We start from the raw sequence: 6,660 nt of genomic DNA, 5'->3' as shown, positions 1-6,660 counted from the left end.
ATGTTTGTGTCTGCCTACCTCCAACCAACCTAGCCACTCTGGCTTCCTACACCACACATTGAAAAAGAAATTTTTCAAATGAACTCTAAACTAAACGACGAAAGAATTGTACTAGATCACGTTTAGCTTGATTCCGAATAAAGCATTGGCCTAGTATTAGTTGGGGTTCCAATTAAGTCTAGACACTACAGGGGAAAAGGGTCAAATGAAAATTTTTAACTGTAAAACTAAAAACTCCATTAAACGTTCTCAGTTAATCACTTATATTAAAATATATGCAAAACCATGCATATTTAGTGAGAGCCTAATTTGCATAATTAGACATACACATTTCTTTTAATACATTTGTGTGTGAAAAAAACCCAAAAGACAGTACCAACCAAAACCAACATGAGGAACAGAGAGCAATTAATAAAACAGGAGTCAGAGGGCAATCAGGCAGACTAGATTCAGGTGTGACAGGAGGATCAACACCTAAACACCTGCAAGGAAAGAGCCACCCACAGGGTGGGAGGGGTCATACCAATGTTTACCATTGGGTTTGGCTGTATAGAAGTTGAGGGATTCTTGGTAGTTTACAGTGAAGATGAAGTGTGCCTTGAAGAGTTCATCACAAGCTGCAAAGGATGTCTGGGCCCCGCAACAAATGGGCTTTGTGTCAATATTAATAATAATATGGAATCAATGGATGCTATTCTTCTATTCCGCAACACAGGAGGATGGGCTGCCCTGGTTTAAACTCTCAGGGAAGGTTTCACCACTGGCTGCGCTATAAAACAGACCGATAAGAACCGTGAGGAACAAACTCAATGGCTGAATAAATTGTGTCTTTAGCTGCACACTGTTGTATGTCCCGTTGCTGGAATCCTTTTCAGTGAAATACAGCCGAACGTTAGCTCATTAAGCTGTCAGCATTTTAACTGTGCGTAAGCCGGCTACTAGCTAACAGTAGGCTAAAGTTACCTGCTGCCAAGTGTAATGTTAACTAGCGGAAAGGAAAAATAATAACTATTCAGGAAAAATAATAACTTCTTCTGATGTGTAACGTGAATAAAAAAGTATTCCAAGTTACTTACTGAAGCAAATCAATTGTGATGCAAGGTAGGGACATTTTTAGGGGTAGACAGACCTCAGATAGGGTGAGTCCTGCCCCCCACGACCAACACCCCCCTCTGTTTTTTCACCTATGGTTGTACTAAACAGTTTTTGAACCAAAAACAAAAAGACAATGGAACGTTGTGGCGTGTAACATTTTATTTTTTTGTTGGGCTTTTCCCTTTTATTTTTCAGTGACGGTGGATAGACATGAAAGGGGGACAGAGATTGGTGATGATACGCAGCAAAGGGCTCCTACGGGGGGGGGGGGCTGGAGGCCGCCCCAACTTTTTAATAGCACTGAGTCAACATTAGTGTCTCTGTCAGTTGCAGCCAGTGAGTTGAACTGACAGCGTCCCAGACAAAAAATGTCATATGCTAACCTTCAAAATGCAACCACCCGACTATGTGCTTATAAAAAAGTACACTCGGCTAAACAGACAGTTGTTAGAAAGATCAAAAAGTACAACTGAATCTCATTTATTCTTCTTCCTTTCACCACTATGGTATTGAGACTGACAGCAGCAGAATCTAAATGGTTTGGGAGACATAGGACAGAACCTTAAGCAGGATTTGACCCTCTGCCAGCCTGGGCACACTGGGCCCAGTAAGAGGGGAGGAAGCTATATTTCATAAATTCAATAATCATTTTTAATCTTCCAATAAGCGGCCGAGCGTTCTGGAACCCGCCTAAAAACAATATTGCAATAATCCCTCTAGTGTACCCATGTGACTTTATCCGCCACCTTTTCTCTATTAGATTCCTCTTCAATTTCACACTTAGTGGGAAGATTGCAAAGTTTCAGTGAGGCTTCCTTTTCCTTGTGTATATTGCATTGTTAACCTTTGGGGAGCCACAGTGCAATGCACCGTTAACCAATCAAGCAAAAGGTTTCCAGTACAATAATCTAGTGATCAACACTATCTTTGAATCAAAGTAATCCAATTAATTGAATCTGTAGAAAATAAATTCAAGTATTTGAAGAATTTCCTCGCCAGTCCAAACTGAGATACAGTTAATTGGAGTTAAACCTCCAAACCAGTTGACAATTGTTGAAAAGAATTTCTCAATGATTTCCTTAAATTGCAAATCTCGTAGTCCATGTCTCAACGTCTCAGTACATCTTTGCAAACGATTGGTACAGGCAGTCTATTCAGCACGTTTTCCAAATGAACAGATCTGGGTGATTCTCAGTCTAATGGTTGTTCTCTCCAAAGCGCCATTTTGTTGTATAAGTCATCACGTGCACAAAAGTTTGTTCAACTGTCAAAATTACTCAAGAACATAATACCACAAATACCATATATGAATCTCTTGGAACATTTTAATGATTTGATTAAAGCAAGTGACAGTCAGGTGAAAGTAGAACTTGACTAACGAAGGAGAAGTATCACACATCTCAGAACAAAACTGGTGTGTAGTCCGTCAATGATGGAATAATATGTTGTCTAGGACAGGACAATGTGCATAGAGCAAGAAATATTTATTTACTCATTTAACTATTCCTGTGTGTGTGAGAGAGAGAGTGTGTGTGATAGGCCTACCGTAATATCTTATCTCAATGGGATGTTATACTAAAAATTAGAAGAAAAATATTGGAGAAAGTAAACTATGAAATATATTTGACAGTATTGACGATAGTTTACAGTTGTAGTCCATCCAGGTATGAAAGTATTTGATTTATCGGACTACAACATTTTGCCTGAAAACTGCAGCTTACTGTATGATGCAATTATCATTATAATCCTTATTTTAAGGAAGATAACATACAATAAAATAGGGTCAAAGGGCTGCAATCACTGCCTCCCATGTAAATCTAACACTAAGGGTTTTACTGTAGGGTTTTTTTTTTTTTTTTTGACTGCTCTTCCTTGCTTTCTCCACAGACAGACGAACCGTTTTTTACGTAATTTATCATAATTTGCAAGGATGGCAAATTCAAATTCAAGCATTGTATCCAAAAACTAACATACTTTTACTTGAGTACCATTTTCAGTGCAGGACCTTTACTTCAATGTGGTATTAGTACTTTTACTAAAGTAAAGGATTTGAATACTTCTTCCTCCACTGTTCCTGTGCCGTGAAGTGGAACAATTTAAAGGTCTTTGCAGGTGAAATGGCCATGGCGGTATAAAAGTACACACACATTGTTAGATTGTGTCTACAAGGTCTATTCACGATAGGGATGACCTTTAACCAAAGTGTGATTCCAGTTGAGGCTGCTGGAGTAGCAACTGTGCAGACTTTCTCATTCTTTTCTTAGGCTCTCTTATTTTTATTTTCAGCCATCAGAAGAAAAGATAATGTAATCCACAGGCCGATCCAAACTCACAACATATTTTCAATCTATTTTGTGTGAATTCCTCTGAGTCGCCTGCAGACACTGTGTGGATTTCAACTTCAACTGTGTTATCCCAAAGGAAATTTGATCTGCAGGAGGCATCAAATCACAAACCAAACAAGCGTTTAGTACAGTGGCCTGCTTCAGCCATTCAATCAGACCTGAGTGATGAATTCATGTGGGAACTGTGCTGTTGTTGTGCATTACGTCCTTCAGCCAGCATTACGTCCTTCTGGATGAAAACCCAGGAACATCCCTGAGTCATTAACAAGCTGGCCAAGTGTGGCGGACCTGCTCGCTAAACAAAGAAACCGTCCAGTCCTGCCTGTTAACAAGGCAGTCCCTCTGCACATGATAACTCCCTAACTAAACTCAATTGTCAGGACCGTATTTACCCTGATGCCACTGAAGAGGAGAGGAAGGAGAGAAACAGACAGAAAATTAGAAAAAAAACAAACAGGAAGAGGGAGATGTGAATGATTTAAATTAGAATGAGATGACAAGATAAGGAAATAACAGAGTACAGAAGAGACTGAGGCAAGGTTTACTGCTCTTATCTTCTTCAGACCAACATGTCCCTTTTATCCCAAGGGAAAGAGAAACCAAATGGCAAATTGCAGTGACTGAGCTAAGATCCATGTTTCCCATGGGCGTAGGGTTGGGTCCTTCCTTGCTAATCAGTTAGAATATCCATAGAGTAGTACCTTGACTTTAATATCGACACATAGCATTGGTACAACTAGCTGTTCTATTTGACCAGGATTAGAAGAGCTGCTAACACTGGTTGACTGATGATAACTGTAGGGTTAGGATTAGGTTAAACCCTAACGTTATAACAACATAGTTTAAGTGCTATAGTGCGTAGTTTATGTCACCCCCAGTAAGGAATTTTAAGTAATGACAACAGAATTGTCTGTGTGTCCACATAGTACAAGCCTTCCTTGATCGTGTAATAATAATATTAGAATTTGTCTCTTTGCCTATCACCCCTGAGACTTTGCCTTTGTCAGTGGCCAGACCGAATCATGCCCCCTGTGTTTTGTCGGCGGCCAGACGACTCCTGGCCCCCAGACGACTCCTGGCCCCCGTGTTTTCTTTGTTGGGCTCTTATGACTGCGTTTTGGAAAAACATTAGAATGTGGAAAGGCTATGTAAAATGGTATAATATTTTACTTACCACAATTTATAGGCAAGAACGGCATACAAATTGCAGGGGAAGCCCTATGTCTATTTATTTTACTCCTACTAACTCACAGACACAGAGGTAGGGGAGAGCTACAAATTCCTGGGTGTTCACCTAAACAATAAACTGAACTGGACTGACACCCATGACCTCTACAAGAAGGGCCAGAGTCCTCCACCTGCTGAGGAGACTGTTAGGATTTGCTTTTCATTCATCCCTTCCTTGTTTTTCCCCTCCCTGCTGTTTCTGTCAGTCCTCTCTGTGTGTTGTGTGGGTGTGTCTTCTCCTGGCTCGTCACCACCTGCTGTGCATCACACCTGAAACTCATCACCCATCACCCTGCTGTTACAAACCCTGGTTCAGCTCTCACTTATCATCAGTTTGTCAGTTTACCTCACTCGGTATATTGCTCCGGCCACTCAGTTGTTGTTTTTTTTTCCGTCTATATGTTGTTATTGTTGCTTAAGACCTGTTCTCCATCTACCACAGTTGACTTGTATTAGCTGCCTGCCTGCCTTCCATCACTTAAGACTCTCCTTCCTGTTTGATCCTGTCCACCAGCCTGCCTGTCCACCCTGACAACTCCCCAGCACACAATCATCTGGCTCCTCTATAACCTGGACTTCACCGCACCTCCTACCTGTCTTACTCTTCTTGTGTTTACACAATAAAACTCTGCCTATTCACCTTACTGTGGGTCTCCGCATCTGTATCCTCTCCCGTGTACCATAACAGACTCAGCAGATGGAGCAGACGCTGCAGGGCATTATAGTATGTAGCGTGGCATAGCAGGGCATAGCTAGATGTGGCAGGACGTAGCTGGACATAGCAGGACACAGCGGGGCTCAGCAGGACGCATTTTTGAGCCTTCCTAATCCAAGGAAATAACAGTGCTCCTCTACAGTACTTCCTTTGATAATAACCCAACGGTTCTTTTAAGAGCCAATCCCATTATCTTCATCACACACACACTGACATTCTCTCTCTCTCTCTCTCTGTCTTTGTGAATAATGGATTGAGTGTGGACATTAGGGATGAGCGAGTACAGCATTATCTGTATCTGTATCTGTTTACCACATGAATTATCTGTATCCGTATCCGTACTCGGACTGGGCGGGGCCTAAACCGGAAGTGGTCAGATTGAACCAGGAAGTGGGTCGGGTTCTCTTTAAATGTTAGGGTCTTTAACCGGTATGTTATTTAAGCATGCAATTGATATGAGTTGATCAAAAATTGTTATATTTATTGCTGATTTGAATACTATTTACATGAGAGCATCAAGCTTCAGATCAATGGTGTTGTCACGGTAACAAACATACGATATACAGAACGTTTTGCAACAATGAATACAACACATGCCGTTGCAATTATGAAGTAAAATGTAATGAACAACAGTTTTCATACTCAGTATAGCTTTCTTTTTTTAACTTTTTATTTTTTTATGATCAGTGTGATTTTTTTTTTTGTTTTTGGTTCTTTTTTTTTGTTTTTATTTCCACACCAGGTATATGTATGTGTGTGTGTGTGTGTGTGAGTAAGAGAGAGACACAGAGAGAGAGGGGGCGAAGGGCCGCTAACAGTAAAAAAAAAAAAATCTCCGACGGCAGAGACGGGACGGGAGTTGCATTTAACCGAGCAGCATGTCTGAGACCCACGTTCACCAGAAATCTACTGCTTACTATGTAAGTACTACAAACCAAAGTTAAAAACAAACCTGAATTATTATTATTATTATTAATCCTTTATTTAACCAGGAAGTCCCATTGAGATTCAGAATCTCTTTTACAAGAGAGACCTGGCCAAGGTAGCAGCCAAATCACAACACATACATAAACACCAAGTTACATTTTCAAGGTAAAAAAGTACAAAATGTTAAAAAACACAATGAGACTCTCAAGAAAAACAAGAACATGTCTCCATCACAACCGTCCTTACAATAGTTTGAAATTCATTAATGGACAAAAGGGTTTCTAACTTTAGTACTTTCTGTAGATTATTCCACCCCCAAGGTGCTGAATAATAGAAAGCAGTTCTTCCTAA

Source organism: Etheostoma cragini, chromosome 7 (assembly GCF_013103735.1).
Source record: "Etheostoma cragini isolate CJK2018 chromosome 7, CSU_Ecrag_1.0, whole genome shotgun sequence".
Taxonomy (NCBI): domain Eukaryota; kingdom Metazoa; phylum Chordata; class Actinopteri; order Perciformes; family Percidae; genus Etheostoma; species Etheostoma cragini.
The sequence above is the reverse complement of the archived record's forward strand: the minus strand, read 5'-3'. Positions refer to the sequence as shown.